The 18,282-nt window shown below is 41.5% G+C and overlaps 1 pseudogene; it reads left to right on the top strand.

Moving 5' to 3' along the window:
- LOC129042079 (phosducin-like protein 3) overlaps positions 1-11,155 on the top strand; it is a 12,114-nt pseudogene extending 959 nt beyond the window's left edge.
- The last annotated feature ends 7,127 nt before the right edge of the window (positions 11,156-18,282 follow it).

The raw sequence follows: 18,282 nt of genomic DNA on the forward strand, positions 1-18,282 counted from the left end.
TGGCGCGAGGATGGCAGGTGGCCCCAGCAGAGAGGCAGGAAAAAAGTCTGTAGGCTGCAGCTGCTGCCAGAGTTTGTATGGGCTCCAAAAGTGGTGTCAGTAGCAAATAGTCAACAGGTGTTAGAAACTGATAAAGAAAAGGCAGGAAAAGTAAAGAAAAAGGGGAAGAAGGTAGAGAGTTGAGCCAAGTGAGAATTACTGTCAATAATAAAAGTGAGGTTGAGGTTTTGTTGGAAAATCCTCCCTTGTGCCCTAACAGTATTTTCTTGTCTCTCCCAACACCAGACAGCCTCCCACTTCCCCAGCCTGGGCCTAATGTCCCAAATGCTTTCCCCTACAACACGCTTTGTTTCATATTCCCTCCTTCCCACGTATTGTTAGCGATAGCCAAGTCTCACCATGTTACCTTCTCATTTATCTGATCTTCAACAAAAGACTCTTGAAAATACAAAACTTTCATCCTCAGGGGTAAGTTTATATCATGGTATGTCAGTCTTTGTAGCAGGTTGGTGAAGACAGAGTTTCCTTCAAAATCCACACTGAAGAATTGCTTGCTACATTTGTATATTAAAGCATGTCTCCTTAGGCCAGCCCAATTTGGGGTTTAAAATAGAGCTGTCCAAACAGTAGGTAAGTGTGAATCCCTCACTCTGCCATCCGTCTGCAGTTATAGTCCATCCCGTTAGAAAGCATCCCCATCCCCAATTACTTCTGTGATGTTTTTTGGGGGGTTGGGGACTCATATCCTGTCTGTGCCTGTCATTTTATTGCTATCTTGTTCCCGGTCCCTTTAGTGAGGGACACAGCCTGCTGCCTCCAAGCTACTGAAGGCTCCACCCACTGTCATGAATGCTGGAGTCACTTCCTACTACTTGGATCGTACCCTGTGGACATTTTAATTGGTTCTAAACCCCAAAAAAATGTAATTAGTTCTGTGCTATTTCTTTATTTGTACCTTACCTACTTCCAGAAAGATTTAAAATTTTAAAAATATGTACAAGGAAACTAGATAACAAGTAGGAAGTGAGTTTATACAAACATAATGTTAGAAAGAGAAAAAATGAAGCTATAAGTGAAATTAATACATAGAATGCATGCCATATAATCACGTGCACTTGCTTGGGGTGGCCTGAACATTTATCTCTGAGCTGTCTAGCAGCCACTTCAAAAAAAGTGAATCATAAACAAAATCTGTTTCATCCTCAGTATCTGAAATCTGAGAAACATCTCCTATGGATAGAGCTTTATAAGGAAGTTTCTCTTTAATTTAATACCCTTAATCTTTACCATTACTCTTATAGTAAAAACAAGAATATTCATAAGGTCATTTGTAATATTGCTTCAAAGTGTATTTATGACATGTTATATAAACAGAGTTCAGTAATTTCACTGTAGGAGGTAAAAAACTATAGGTTTAAGTTTCGGACAAAAATCAAAGTGAATATCTAGGAAATGGCCTGCAAAATTTTCAGGCATAATTCCATAATTTCCATAAATCTTATTTCAGAGTGCCCTAGAATCAGGGTAACCCTTCTTGAAAAGGACTTAGACATGCAGATATTCTGTGTTGCCATGACACATAAACTTCAGGCTCAGTCAGCTGAGCCAGGAGTGAGGTTAACAGATTCTTACAAGTTGAACCGGGCGCAGTGGCTCACGCCTGTAATCCGGAGGCCAAGGTGGGCGGATCACCTGAGGTCAGGAGTTCGAAACCAGCCTGGCCAACATGACGAGACCCCATCTCTACTAAAAATACAAAAATTAGCCAAGTATGGTGGTGCATGCCTGTAATCCCAGCTACTCAGGAGGCTGAGGCAGGAGAATCACTTGAACATGGGAGGTGGAGATTGCTGTGAGCCCAGATCGTGCCAGTGTACTCCAGCCTGGGTGACAGAGTGAGACTCCGTCTCAAAAAAATAAAAATAAAAAAAAAAAGAGGCACCTAAAAAGGTCACACACAGAATAGAAAGCCTCAGTGCCTACACGGAGGAGGGCAGAGAGTACAGGGGGACACAGACAAGGTTTTCTACCCTAATACACGGAAAAAGAAGTAGCTGGGTCTCAAAGCTCCATTATTCAGAACATAGAAACAATAATCTTTGCAGGGAAATTGATTTACCAATATCTCAGCAAAACAAAACAAAAAAAAAACCACCTCATTAAAACACCAGTTAAGCAAGCACCCAACTTTAAGTAGTGTAAGTATCTATGAAACCCCTAAGATCATTGGCTGAATTGACCTCAATGTAATTAACTGGATTTACCTGTTTTATAGGGTTGTTAACTGTAAGCCAGTTGTAGGTTGGAGAAGTCTATTAAAAATTAAGAGGTTTTTTTGTTTCTGAAGACCCTCTTTCTGGAAATACTTTCAAAGGGAAGCCAATTGTCAACTAAGGTCATTCATTGTTCATAAAATTAAACCACATGATCTGCATATAATAAAATGCTTAGACTTATTTTCAGGGACAAAGGGTGCGAATTTTATTGAGTCATTTTCAATTTAGGTATATTCAACTGAAAAGTAAGCATTTTGTTTCTATCTAAACTTTCCAAAAAATGTAGAACCCTTGCAAGCCCAATAAAAAGTGAGTACTTTTATTTTAAAGCATATTAACAATTCAAATGTAAAAATTCCATGTTAAAAGAAAAGCAATAATAAACCCCATCAGAAGGTGCTGGTAAGATATTGTAGTTTGACTTTGAGCTTAAGAAAATAAAAGAACAAACTAGTTCCAGGGGAAAGAAGTGCTGTTTATGTATTTTATTGTTAACTATTTTGGCAGACGGGAATGTTTCTTTGGTGACAAGCTCAGAGCCATGTCAATCTGCAGTTAGACCACTCCCTCCCCAATTTCATCAAATTTGTGGCCCAAAGTCAGAGACTTGATAAGGCCCTCTTGGTGGGGAAAGGGCTTAACCTTTAATCTATGAACCTGCTAAACTGCTTGAGAACAGGATGTGTCAGCTTTCTGTTATTTGATCCCATTTCACCATCTGTCCATCTTTACCAATGCAAAACAGAAGAAGCCAATGTATCTTAAATATGATGCCCCGGAAAAATGTAAAACAGAAAGACGGAAATTGACCCTCTATTTGTGCCTCCATCTGCAAACTCTTTCATTCTGGCATCAATTCTGGAGCCAAATTTCTATTCATCCCAGACAGCTCTACCATTATCTCAGTATCATTTATTATACGACTTTTTTCTTTTTTTTTTTGAGACAGGGTCTCCCTCTGTTTCCCAGTGGTGCCATCTTGGCTCACTGCAGCCTCTACCTCCCGGGCCCAGGCAATCCTCCCACCTCAGCTTCCAAGAGTAGCTGGGACCACAGGTGTGTGCCACTGTGCTGGCTAATTTTTGTATTTTTAGTAGAAAGGGGGTTTTGCCACGTTGGCCAGGCTGGTCTCGAACTCCTGGCCTCAAGCAATCCACCTGCCTCCGCCTCCCAAAGTGCTAGGATTACAGGAGTGGGCTACCACACCCAGCCACTTATTATATGACTATTAAAGCCAGATATTTCAGATTATGAAACTTTGTTTCCATAACAGATGATTTCAACATCATTTATGGTTTATGGCTTAGGAGGAGGATATCACATAATTTAGTCTAAGCACTACAGATATAATTTTATTCTTGCCAGTAAAGAAACTGAATAGTGAGAAATTCAGGCTCTTTCTCCAGACCCCCCAGAGAAGGAAAACATTTTCAAACAATCCAGAATAAAGCCGCTAAAATGGGTTCAAAAAACACTGGAGACACAATGACAAAATAGAAAACAGCATTGTTCCTTAGAAAATGAACAATCAAGCTGTAAGCATCAAATGAATAGTTTAATGTTGCTACTCTAAAATGTGTATTACAAGATGAAACAGGAATCTTGACTGAAAATATGGATAAAATCTGGAAATGTAATGAACACAATATTTTGCAAAGTCATTTTAGATGAAGGCCTTTAATAATTACAACTTCCAACTCATAGGCTGTAGTTAAAAATCCATGACAGGACTAACATCAGCCGTCCCTGACGCACTTCCGATTAATATGTAAAACCCAAGACTCTCATACTCCCTCCTCAGATACAACTCACCTAGAAAAAATAAATGTCAGGAGAGCAGAAGACCTTTCAACTAGATAGAACACTGTGTTAGAAAGAGAATTAAGGGAATTTGATTCTGACATGACCCCATCAAATCCCAAACCTCATTTTGCTGATAGAGATCAAAGAAAAAAGCAAAAAGGTTGAATCTACACTTGTGTGCTAGTAAAAATTCCATTGCAAGTTTTACAGAGAGAACAACTGATATTTGGGAACATATAGGGAACGTGACTGAAATGCCAAATAGAAGTCTGCAAGATTAAACTGACTTCCAGCAGGTATGTAAGCAGCCATAAGCAGAGTAAAAACTCACTATTAGGAAATCCTTTCTTCCTATCAGCAGCATCTCTCTACCTGAGCCATCACGCTTGTTAAACGGGAGTACCGTATTCAACAAAAAATACCTACGGCAGGCAAAGTTCTGACAGCTGAGGTCCAGTGTTACCATGAAGACCTTAGTCTTAGCGATTGTGCAAAAGACAGTGCTCAGACTTCGGTAACATGAGGTAAAAAGAGGTCGTGAGCTTTACAAATCATTTTCTAAACTAAATCATATTTCTGTTAACGGGCTTTTAGGTCTTAGTTTTTAAAATGTTTCAAGAATGTTCAAAAACTTTCCATTTTTCAGTACTGGGTAACTTAAGAAGAACAGCAAGTTCACATATACTCAGATTGCTCTTATGTTCCTATAGGGTCCAAATACCCATGTCAGAGTTGAATAATTTTACAAGTGAAACTTACCAGAGTTGCTCATAATTAATATTGTTCCCAAGTAATTAGCCAAAAGAAAGAAGTAGTTGTTAGAGTGTGTTATGGAAAATTTATCTAGCACCCAACAAACCTTGCTGCATGGCTATGTGTTGGGCCCCAGAGCTCTGACAATGAACTCCTTCCCTCATTGCCTTAGGAGCTGCTTTGCAGACAGACACTAATGATGTTCAGTGGCAATGACAAGACAGCGTTGCCTCCTTCTTGTAATCAACACAATCCTGTCTCTTATGAACAAAGGAAGAGGGCAAAAGCGGTTAAATAGGGATGTCCTAGAAATGACATACAAAAATAGACTTAACATGATTTCCGTAAATAAAACAGGACATTGAGAGCAAAGTGCTTAATCTGGAGTTTTCTAGGAGAAGGATCTAAATCTGTGGTTTCAGCCTTTTGCACAACCCCATTACCAGCTAATGTCACCCAAGACCCAGCGGTTGAGATATGAAAGAACACCTTAAGAGGTAGGAGGCAGGGAACTTCAGAAGCCTTTTGCCCAGTCAATAACAAAGGAGAGAGTAGTTAGGTGTTACTGACCTCCAGAAAAATCACCAAGAGACATGTTGGTAAAGACATGACAGTCACTAAGCAAACTTAGGGCTAAACCCATTTAAATCCAATAAACACCAAGGAGGGCTGTTGCTCTGGACTTTCACAGCTTCTTAGAACCTGCAACTTTTTCAGATAGCTAATTGCTTCTTCCCATCTGCTTCCCCAGAAAGGAGGCCCGCAAATGCCCCAGAAGAGAGACCTGAGTAAGTGAGAGAGCATGTTCCAGAAGACACTCAGGAATTGCCCCAAGCATGCCTTGTGTCCAATATGCACTTAAAATGTAGCTATTGAGTAATATGAAGATGTAACTTAAATGTAAAATATACACCAGATTTCAAAGACTTAATATGAAAGAAAAAAACAGAAATATAACAGAAAGAACAACAGATACAGAAGTGAGCAAAATAATTATTTTTTCCCCAAAAGGTACATACCTTTTGGTGTGGAATAGATGGAGAATAAACAAAAACCAGCCAGGCACAGTGGCTCGTGCCTGTAATTCCAGCACTGTGAGGCCGAGGTGGGAGGATTGCTTGAGGCCAGGAGTTCAAGATCAGCCTGGGCAAAACAGTGAGACCCCAAATCTAAAAACAAAAGCCAAAACCTGTGTAGCATAATACCAGGTGAGGAGAAGTTTAGAAAATACAAAGTGGGTAAAGGAATAGAAAAGAGTGGGGTCAGGGAACACTCTTCAGATAGCAGGGCCCAGGACAGCCTTTCTGGAAAGTTGACACTTGAGCAAAAGCACAGGATGCCGCATCTAGCACCCTTGAGTACAAGGACAAATACCAAGCCTTCATGCACCCCAGCTCCCATCCAGAGAGGCACAAAGGTGGCTATCTCCTTGACACTGGCTGGAAACACCCCGGGAAGTAACTCAGCAATTGTCTATAGTCTTCACACTCTGCAGTCCTCTGGAGAAAATAATAGAGGAAGCTACAAAAACATCTCACCCTTGAAAAGACTGCCTTGTGGCCGAACATTAAAACATTTTCCTAGATTTACTAAAAACAAAAGACCGACTAGAGCTTTTGGAGTCTCCTGTCCTAGACACATGCCTATGCTGAAATATTTTTCTCAGTATTAGAAATAATAATAATTGTTATAATTTAGCTAGTTAAATTTTTTCCTAAAAAATAGAAGAAATAACCAAGCAATAACCAAAGTTTAATGTGATATGTTCACTAGCATTATTATTATGATTATTATTTTGAGAGAGAGTCTCGCTCTGTCGCCCAAGCTGGAGTGCAGTGGCGCAATTTCAGCTCACTGCAACCTCTGCCTCCTGGGTTCAAGTGATTCTCCTGGCTTAGCCTCCTGAGTAGCTGGGTTTACAGGTGCACACCACCACACCCAACTAATTTTTGTATTTTTAGCAGAGACGGGATTTCACCGTGTTAGTCAGGCTGGTCTCGAACTCCTGACCTTGTGATCCACCCACCTCGGCCTCCCAAAGTGCTGGGATTACAGGCATGAGCCACTGCGCTTGGCCCACTAGCATAATTTTTAAATAGATATATTTTAAATTTTGATGAAGCTAATAAGATGTTCGAATTTAATAAGATAGAAGAGTTTAAAATGAAAAGCAACAATTCTCTTTTTCAGGCCTCCACAATCTCAATTCTGTGTATCAGAGGCACTATATTAACTATGATAATTTTTTTATTTTTAGTTTTTCTGGTAGTTACCTGCTCTCTAAATAACAGGCTTAAATCACTACAGTTTGATAAAGTCTCAACACCTATGGACTTTCTAAGGCACAATAATCTTCCTCTCTCCTCCCCTCCTGCCACTAAAGGTAAGAATCATTTGTTCCTCTGTTGATTATCTTTTAACTTAAATACTGCATATAAATATGCAAATATCTCTTGAGCTCTCAAGTGGCAAAAAGGGATTATTAGTGGTTTTTTTCTTTCTTCTTTTTTTTTTTTTTGAGACCGAGTCTCGCTCTGTTGCCCAGGCTGGAGTGCAGTGGTGTGATCTCTACTCACTGCAAGCACCGCCTCCGGGTTCACTCCATTCTCCTGCCTCAGCCTCCCGAGTAGCTGGGACGAGTAGCTGCCTCAGCTACTCCCGAGTAGCCTTCCACCACACCCAGCTAATTTTTTTTTTTGCATTTTTAGTAGAGACGGGGTTTCACTGTGTTAGCCAGGATTGCCTCGATCTCCTGACCTCGTGATCCGCCCGCCTCGGCCTCACAAAATGTTGGGATTACAGGCGTGAGCCACCACACCCAACCTCTTTCTTCTTTTCTCCCCACCTTACCTTATAACTTCCAGCACTACTTTAAGTACGTTGACTTACTTTTTCTTGTCAGTTTTGATAACACTTTCTTTTTTTGTGTGTATGCATAATCAAGTCTTCTTTCCCTTGTTATTTGATCTGAAAACTTGAAAATCAGCAAACAGTATTTATGTTATTATGACTATGTAATATTATTGACTGTGCAGCCAAATATTATTATTACATTCCAAATTTTCGTGTTCTTTAAGAGTTTCTCCTCCTCCTCCTCCTCTTCCTCCTTCTCTCCCTTTTCCGGTTTCTCCTCTTTCTTCTGCTTCAGTTGCTTATTTGCATTGCTTGCCTTTATCAAATCTTTACTTTTCCAATTTCTCAAAGATCCCACAAATCGTCAGCCTCCCATTTTTCCAGATCTTTCCCTCTTTGTGCCTCCATCTAGACTGAGGGTCTGCAGATGTGCTCCTTAGCTATGATACGGGAACCTCACTTAGTTATTCCTCTGAGATGGACCCCATGCCTTCTTTCTTGACTTACTACCTTGTTTAGCTGGACCGTGTCCTCCAAGTAACTCCCTAAGAAACTATATGGAACAAGTAAACCTAAATCCTACATACCTGAAGAGCTGTTCATTCTACCCTCATTCTTGATTGAGAGCTTTGCTGAGTATAAAATGTGAGATTGAAAATAGTTTTACCTTGTAACTTAGAATGTGCATTCCAACTGGGTGCAGTGGCTCACGCCTGTAATCCCAGCAGCTTGGGAGGCCAAGGCAGGAGAATCGCTTGAGGCCACGAGTTCAAGACCTGCTTGTGCCACACCCAGGAACTCAAAGCTGCAGTGAGCTAAGATCGCATCACTACACTCCAACCTGGGCAACACGGGGCGGCTCTGTCTCTTAAAAAAGAAAAGAGGAGAAAGTTCATGCCAGTATTTGTTAGAAATCCAGGGTTGCTGAGGGGAAGTTCAAAAGATAGTCTGATTTTTGTTCTTTTATAAGTGACCTTGTTTTTTTGCTTATTTGTTTTCTTTATCTCTGGAAATTTCTTGTTCTCTTTTAATATTTTTCTGGAAACTTTACAGTGGTAAGTTGAAATGAGTCTATTATCTATTCATTGTTCTGGGAAACTAGTATCATTCAGCTGTAGGAAAACCTCTTTTGTTATTTCTTGAAATATTTCCTCCCACCCATTTTTTCTGTACTGTCTTCTGAGATTCCTATTATAGGTTGAACATTCCTAAAATCCTGAAAATCTGAAATCCAAAATGCTCTAAAATCTGAAACTTTTTGAATGCCAACATGATGCCACCAGTGGAAAGTTGAAAGTTTCACACCTGACCTCATGTGATGAGTCGCAGTAGAAACACAGGCACATAACACAAAGTTTATTCAGCATTTCCAGAGGGAAAAAGATCTTCCCAGCTTCCTTTAGTGTCATTATCTTTTCCGCACATTCCGCACACTCCCAGAATCCCCCATGCAAGCACGCCCACAGGAAGATAAAGCCCCACCTGCCAGTGGTTCACCACCAAAATACAATTGCGTTTGTTTTTAAATATGCCAATTTTAGTTGCTATTTTAATTACAAAACAAACATGTTATATACCCGTAAAATACAAAGGCAAAAAATAAAAGACAAATCGCTTAAAAATACTGTCAAATCAGTTGTGGATGATGAGCTAGAAAAATTGTTATGGGAGAAGTTTTAAAAATCTAAAAAGATTCTGCTCTTGGCCAGGCGCGGTGGCCCACACCTGTAATCCCAGCACTTTGGGAGGGCGAGGCGGGCAGATCACGAGGTCAGGAGATCGAGACCATCCTGGCTAACATGGTGAAACTCCGTCTCTACTAAAAATACAAAAAATTAGCCAGGCATGGTGGCGGGTGCCTGTAGTCCCAGCTACTTGGGAGGCTGAGGCAGGAGAATGGCATGAACCTGGGAGGTAGAGTTTGCAGTGAGTGGAGATCTCACCACTGCACTCCAGCATGGGTGACAGAGCAAGACTCTGTCTCAAAAAAAAAAAAAAAAAAAAAAAAATTCTGCACTCAAATTCCACTGCAGGTGTTCTTATATCCCAGACATTTTAGAAATTATAAATGAGGCATTATAGATGTATTTTATGCAAAAAAAAAAAAAAACTGCAGAACTTCCAATCAATGGACTCATAATCAATGAACTCATAATCAAGGAAGAGCTCTGGACTTATATCAAATGACTGACTAATGAAGATAGTGTTATATATGTGGGAATGAAGTTAAACTTTGTGAAGTGATAGTTAATTAAAATATGGCAAGCATTTATTACAGTACCTGACACAGCAACGTTACATAAATAGTGGGCATTATTGTTAGTTAAAGTGTTTTTTTTGTTTTTTTTGAGAAAGAGTCTTGCTCTGTCACCCAGGCTGGAGTGCAGTGGCATGATCACCGGTCACTTCAGCTCAACCTCCTGGGCTCAAGGAATCCTCTACCTCGGCCTCCCAAGTAGTTGGAACCACAGGCTAGTGCCACCACATTGACTAACTTTTTGTACTTTTTGTAGAGACAAGGTCTCACTATGTTGCCCAGGCCGGTCTTGATCTCCTAACCTAAAGCAATCCTCCCGCCTCAGCCTCCTCCCAAAGTGCTGGGATTACAGGCATGAGCAGGCAGAGGTTTGTTATTTTACTCAACAAATACTGATTAGGAATCCAACTCTGGGCAAAAGGGAGCTGAGGGGTGGGGGCACCGTGGCACAACTGGCTTCAGCAATTGCAGACAAGATGCAGGACCCCAATGCAGACACAGTTCTTTCAGACGTTCCTTGGCAGGCAAGATGCCCTTGTTGTGTAAGATATAATTTCCCACCAAGGAAAGCCTGAAAGAATTGGAGAAAAAGGAGGAAGAGTAGCAGTGTGTCCTCTAGCAGTCAGTGGTAAAAACATATGAAGATATGACTTTGAAGAGCTGGAGGGTCTTGAAGACAAATGTAATGAGAAGAATGAGCATGCTATTGAAATGTACAGACAGCAGAGACTGGGTGAGTGGAAAGTAATTAAACTGAAGAATAAATGTGGAGAAGTCTTGGAGGTCTCAGGAGAGGATATTGTTCAAGAAGTTACCTGGTGAGGGTTTGTGGGTCATCTTGCACCTTTACAAACAAGGACTTCCCCTCTGTGCCCTGAGCAAATAGCACCTCAGTGGACTTGCCGGGAAGTTTCCTGATGTCAAATTAATCAAAGCCATTTCAACAACAACCTGCACACCCAATTATCCTGATAGGAATCTGCCCACGAAATTTGTTTACCTGGAAGGAGATATCAAGCCTCAGTTTATCCGTCCTCTGGTGTTTGGCGGCATGAACCTGACAAGAGATGAGTTGGAGTGGAAACTGTCTCAATCTGGAGAAATTAACACAGACTTGGAGGAAAACCCTAAGAAACCAACTGAAGACGTGTTGCTGTCCTTAGTGTGGCGCTCTGTCCTCATGAAGAGGGACAGTGATTCCAAGGGTGACTGAGGCTGCAGCTGCTGGAACTTGCTGAACTTTCTTGTGACAAATTGTCTGGATTTTTTTAAAAAGGAAAAAGTAAGAATAAATCCTTTTGGTTTTTAGTTTTGTATAGATTATGTTTCAAATCTTTACATTTCAGAAGTAATCATTGCTGGAAATTTTGTTAATTTTTTTGGAACTCTTTTTTTTAAATTGTAGTATTTCCTTTAAAAAAAAATTAAAACCGCTATTGGTATTAAAAAAAAAAAAAAATCCAACACTATTCCAGGCCCTGGGCATACAGTGATGAGAAAAACAACCCAGGACCCTGCCCTGTGGATCTTACCATTGAGAGGGAGAGGCAGACATTGACCAAATTATCAAGTAAATCCTTAATTGCAATGTCTGAGAAGTGCTATGAAGGAAAAGTACAGGAGGAAATGACAGCACACATTGGGGTCCTGCTCTACAGGGAGGGTCACTAGGAAGTCTTTGAACTGAATTTTTCATCATGAGTCAGAGTTCACCAGACAAGGAAAGGGCAGGTTCCAGGCAGAGGGAGCAGCATGTTCCAGTACCCTGCAGCATGGAAGATTGGCCCTGGGGCATCTGGAACATCCCAGCCACATGCTGAAGTTTGAATCAGTTTGGAAAAACGATGAATGCAGTAGGGTTCATGCCAACATCTTTTATAGATTCTTTGTCTTTCTGACCAAAAATATATGTTTAAGTCTTATCTACATTTTTCTTCCCATCATAATTATAAATTCAAGGAGAAAGTAAGGGAGGATAAAAAAGAAGAAAAGACAAAGTCATGCATGTCTTGGATGTTAAAGGGTAAGTCATAATTTGTCTGCTTCCTGCCTGGTAGAAAGAAGTCCATACAGTTAATTGTGGTCATGTGATTTAGAGAGGTCAGAAGTGTCCATTTTTAATGACTTCTTAATATGTATAATTCTGGCATAGTCTGTAATCTTCCACAGTGGAATAATACTTAAGACTTCTATTTGTTTTCTTTCCATTAGTTGCAGCTGTTTTCTACTGTTATTTTATTCAAGTAATTAACACACTGATTTATTTTGTCTTGGCAGCCTGGAGCAACAATGCTAAGAGTACACATTTTTATGTCAAACAAACACACAGACCTTTTGAAAATGAATCACACTGGATTCCTTCTTTCCAGATTCTCCTGAAGTCAAGTAATAAGAATTCTGGGGAATTCATACACTATTGGCCAAAAAGGTTTTACAAACAACAATAATCTGCATAAACTCTTCACTCTTTAAGACCATTTGTCTTAGTCAGCTGATTTTCCTCAGAACACAGCCAGTGTTCTGAGGCACACATAAATGTGTGCATGTTCATATTTCAGCCAGTGAGGAAGCCTGAAAAGCCATGGTGCTGAAAGTGCATTTCCCATAGTTCCTTGTTGTGAGATCATAAGGGGAAGATGTTGTATTGTGGATAAAATGCTCTGGATCTTAGCTGAGACTAAGTTGCTAAGCAAGCCAGACTTTAAGGTTCAGAAAATTTACTCTGGACAGCAAATCTTAAACTTACAATGGTCTTAATTAAGGAGCAGTGAGTTAAATTGAGTGTTTAGAGGCCAATTTTTTTTAATTTTAAATAAAGAACATTTGTTCGGTGTGATACTGCCAACAGGACTTTATTCATTGTACTGGTCTGTCTTTACAAATCTGCCCAAGTAAACCAGCCAAATCCCCTTAGTCCATTCCAGAATCACACTGGGAACACCAGCATGAATTAATAGTAAGTCTGAGTTCCACAATAATTTGTGAATAGCACCCCCTTAACTGCCAATAAAAATTTGCAAAAACGCTAATGGCTAACCAGGTGTGGCCTAGAAAAAAAATGTTGATGACTTTTAATGCAAAAATTCAGGTCCAGCCAAACCAAAGGAACCTTTTTCAGGAGTCATGTGGCCTGGCTTCTCAACTCCGTTTTGTGGCTTATTCTGTGTGGGCTTGCATAAATCAGTTGACCTTTTTATTCCTCTATTTTCTCATCTTTAAAATGAGGGGGCTGTGCTAATCATCTATATTCTTTTTCACTCCAAAATTCTAATTTCACATCTCTACATCATTTCAAGTAGCACATGGTCTCTACATAAATGGATCCTGCTAAATTGATTCTCACAAAACGTTAAAAAGTTTACTTGTTTAAGTAGGTTAAACATCCCCACATTAGGAACTCTGAATCACATTCTCCCTATTAATTTTCTCATAAATAGCACAAAAGTAAGTTGCAACCCAGTTTTGCCTGCAATATCATAAAATCTAAATTAGTTGAATTTAAACCAGTGAAATGTTAAGTGTCATTTAAAATTGAAATTAATTGTGCATGTTCTGTCTTGGGTCCTTGTCTCTTTCTCTACACCATCTGCCCGGGAAATTGTAAATTGCCCAAGTTTCCACAGATATTCACAACTCCTGAGAGTCTAATTCCAGACAATTTCTCCCCTGAGCTCCAAACTAATATTTAATACTAATAGTTTCCACTCCTTGAGTGCCTGTTACAAGTACTGAGTGTGATTCTAACCACTTCGCCTCTACCTTTATAATACTCCCACTAAGTAAACATTGCTATCTCCATCGTCAAGATGGAGATCAGAGAGTGATCAAGGCACACTTTCATCCCTTGTCACTTGTCAAAGCCATCATTGTAATGCAAGTCTTCCTGGCTCAGACAGCCATGCTCTTTTTTTTTTTTTTTGATGGAGTCTCACTGTCACCTAGGCTGGAGTGCAGTGGTGTGATCTCAGCTCACTGCAACCTCCACCTCCTGGATTCAAGTGATTCTCCTGCCTCAGCCTCCCAAGTACCTGGGACTACAAGCGTGTGCCACCACACTCAGCTAACTTTTGTATTTTTAGTAGACATGGGGTTTCACTATGTTAGTCAGGCTGGTCTCGAACTCCAGACCCCATGATCCACCCGCCTCAGCCTCCCAAAGTGCTGGGATTACAGGCGTGAGCCACTGTGCCCACCCCAGACATCCATGCTCTTTCCACTGTTCCACAAAGGTGAACGACATCAGTAGAAAGGCAGGATATTAAACCAAGATTACTGTTCCCGAGGACAGTCTTCTTCTGGGCATAGAGAAGTGGGGGTTGGAGGAAAGCCACCGTCCAGTGGGGACGAGGTATGGAATCTGAGGTCAAGAGCCATGGCAGGCAGACTGGGAAGGCAGTTCTGAGCAGGGAGGGAACAGCTTTGTGGGCCAGGACAGGGAAAGTCAGCTGCCATAATACATCATGGGGTTGGCTGGTTGCAGCGGCTCACGCCTGTAATCCCAGCACTTTGGAAGGCCGAGGCAGGTAGATCACCTGAGGTCAGGAGTTCGAGACCAGCCTGACCAACATGGTGGAACCCTGTCTCTACTAAAAATACAAAATTAGCCAGGTGTGGTGGTGCATGCCTGTAATCCCAGCTACTCAGGAGGCTGAGGAAGGAGAATTGCGTGAACCCAGGAGGCGGAGATTGCAGTGAGCCGAGATCGTGCCACTGCACTCCAGTCTGAGGAACAAGAGTGAAACTCCATCTCAAAAAAAAAAAAAAAGAAATCATGTGGTTGTCAAGAATGAGCAGGAGGTGATGCCTATCATCTGATAAGAATCTATGGAATAGATTTCATATTTTAAGAGAAGCATTTTGGAAGTTACTTTAAAATTGTTTTGGGAGATTTTTTTAGGGGTCTTACTCTGTTGCCTAAGCTGGTGTGCAGTGACACTACAGCCTCAAACTCCTGGGCTCAAGCAATCCTCCCAACTCAGCCTTCGGAATAGCCAGGACTACAGGTGCATGCCACCACACCCAGCTAATTAAACAAAATTTTTTTTTGTAGAGATGGAGTCCCACCATGTTGCCCAGGCTGGTCTTGAACTCCTGGGCTCAAGCAATCCTCCCACCTCAGCCTCCCAAATTGCTGGGATTGCAGGTGTGGGGCACCATGCCACACCTGAAAAGCTTTTAATGCTGAAATTGGATTATCTCACTCTTCTGTGCCATACTACTCCCCGACTAGGGTCAAAGTCTTCCCAGTGGTGGTAAGACCCTGCCTGCCCCTGCTGCCCATGATCACTGACCTCATCTCCTAATAAGGCCTTCTTCTTACCCTGCTCCAGCCTCACCAGTCTCCTCCCCTCTCACATCCAGCAGGCACACTCTAACTCAAGGCCTTTGCACTGCTTTTCCCTCTGCCAAGAACACTCGTTCCCCAGGCATTTGTGAACCTCACTCCCTCGCCTCCCTCTGGATGTTGTTCAAATGTCTCCTCTGCAGTGAACCATATCCTAGACCACCTTATTGAAATCTGCAAACCTCCTCCTTTCCTGTGCCACACACAGATGCCCTCCTCAATACACTGTTGCTCTTTCATGTTTCTCCAAAGCCTCATTACACGCTCACAGACTGCTGTGGGTTGAATTGAGTCTCTCCAAAAAATGTTGCAGTCGTAACCCCCAGAGCCTGTGAAGGTGACATTATTTGGAAAGAGGATCTGCTATGGTTTGGTTGTTTGTCCCCTAAACCTCATGTTGAAGTTTGATCCCAGTATTGGGGACGAAGCCTGGCAGGAAACGTTTGTTTCGTGGGGACAGGTCCCTCATGAACGTTTGGTGCTGTCCTCCCAGTGTTGAGTTCTAGCTCTACTAGTTCCCATGAGCACTAATTGTTAAGAAGAGCCTGGCACCTCCTCCCCTCCCTCTCTTGCTTCCGCTCTGGCCATGTGACCTCTGCAAGGCTCCATTTTGCTTCCTGAGGCCTCACCAGAAGGAGATGCTGACACCAGGCTTCTTGCACAACCTGCAGAACTGTGAACCAAATAAATCTTTTTTCTTTATGAATTACCCAGCTCAGTATTCCTTGTAGCAACACAAAAGTGGACTAAGACAGGATCTTTGTAGATTATCAACTAAAGATAGGGTCATTAGATTGAGCCCTAATCCAATACAATTAGTGTCCTTATATAAAAAGAAATTTGGATACAGGGACACACAGGAAGAACACCACACAAAGATGAAGGCAGAGATCTAGGTGATGCTCCTACAAGCCAAGGAACACCAAAGATTGCCAGCAAACCACCAGCAGCTGGGGACAAGACCTGGAACAGATCCTCCCTCACCGCCCCCAGAAGGAACCAACCCTGCTGACACCTCAATCTTGGACTTTCAGCTTCGAGAATTATGAGACAATAAACTTCTGTTGCCTAAACAACACAGTTTGTGGTACTTTGTTATGGCAACCTTAGCAAACTGAAACATATACTAAATCATTTGCCTGGGTTTTTTATTTATTACCTGTCTTCATCCCACTCCACCTGCTGAGCTCTACATAGGTAGGGATTTGTTTGTTTCTTTTTGCTCTTATATCCCAGCAGTACATATGTGTTGAATGAACAAATAATTTGTTGAATGAACAGACAATTGCCCCTCAGACCACATTTCTAGTCTTTTCTCCCACCTTTCCCCAAGACAAAGTAATTTCAACTTTTACCCTAAATACCATGGACTTTGACACCTCCTTAACTTTGCTGAGATTTTCTCTGCCTCGGACGGCCACTTGCCCTTCTCTCCCTGTCAAGGTCTCCTTATCATTTAAGACACATCCATGTCATTCCTTCAGTGACAAACTCCCTTCCATCCCCTTTTCTGTTTTATTATCCACTGTGGATGTGGCTCTTTGCCTGTAAACAGTGGCCTCCTTGAGTTCTGGGACCATATCCTATTAATCTTTGTAGCCCCAGAACCTGGCCCTGGTCTGGCACACCAGAGGTGCTCAGTCAATGTTTGCTAGATTGAATTAAATCTGTATCCTGCAGCTTTCCCTCTTGCTGCCCTTCCCTAGACTGCTAGCCACAGCAGGGTACAAGAGGATTAGAAGGAACTTTGCAGAGCAGAACTCAGATTAGGGCATTCGAGAGCTACAGGGCTGCGCCTCTCTGCAGAGTCTTTGTCTTCGTGCAATCTCATGAGAGTTTCCTAAATTGGAACAGTCGGCAATGTTGTATCCAAATCACTCAGCTAAGCCTTCAGAGGCATTTGCCAGAAATCACACCAACATAAACAGCTCAATCAAAGATGGGGTGCAAATCCTCCTCCTTTTTATAAAGTGGAGCAAGTATCCTGTTGGAAAAAAAAAAAAAAAAAAAGAAAGAAAAGAAAAAGACGGTCATTTGAGACACCACTTCCCAGGTTGCTGGGCAAGAATATGCTGGCTTGGATTACAGGTAATAGTCCTGTCTGTTTTCCTTTCTGCCCTAGTTCTTTCTAGTTGGTGGGATAAAGACCCAGTGTTTTCACCCATCTTTGCAAAAAGGATAAACCTGAGCCACCTCCAGAAATGAAACAGGCATTGTGGGATTTTTTGGGTTTTGATTTTTTTTTAAAAGATGGGGTGTTGCTATGTTGCCCAGGCTGGAGTGCAGTGGCTATTCACAGCTTCTATCATGGTGCACTGCACCCTCAAACTCCTGGGTTCAAGCGATCCTCCTGCCTCAGCCTCCAGAGTAGCTGACATGACACTACAGGCACATGCCACCAAGAAGGTGAAGGGTGTGTTTGGTCAACATTCATTTAGACTATTTGAATATTCCTGTGGGTGTGATCTGAAAAGCCTAGAACAGGCTCAGCTTCCCAGAAATTCTAACTGAATGGGACTAAAATATTGAACATGCATTCTAAGGACTCACTATTTGTTGTCAGAGGGTTATCTGCCCCTGTCTGCTTTCCAAGAGGCATTAGCTCTCAGAGTCTTGCAGTCATTACTAGAACAACAGAATAGACCCTAAGAGACACAGAAAATGCCAAATAACATAATTTATATCTTCACTCCTTGTGGGTACTGTCATAGCTAGGTTAGCTTCAAATTCATAAGAATAAATAACTTCATTAACTCTCATTGTATGCATTTAATTGTAACCTGTTTTAAAATGCCCAGTTAATCATATTCAATGGGTCATTCAGTTATAGACACAAACTATGAGCATATTCAGTGCTCAGGTCTGTGCTTTTCTTTAAATCCATCAAAAAAGAGTGCCCCTGCCAAGCATGGTGGCTCATGCTTGTAATCTTAGCACTTAGGGAGGCCAAGGTGGGAGAATTCCTTGAGGCCAGGAGTTCAAGACCAGCCTGGGCA

Source organism: Pongo pygmaeus, chromosome 7, assembly GCF_028885625.2.
Source record: "Pongo pygmaeus isolate AG05252 chromosome 7, NHGRI_mPonPyg2-v2.0_pri, whole genome shotgun sequence".
In the NCBI taxonomy this organism is placed as follows: Eukaryota; Metazoa; Chordata; class Mammalia; order Primates; family Hominidae; genus Pongo; species Pongo pygmaeus.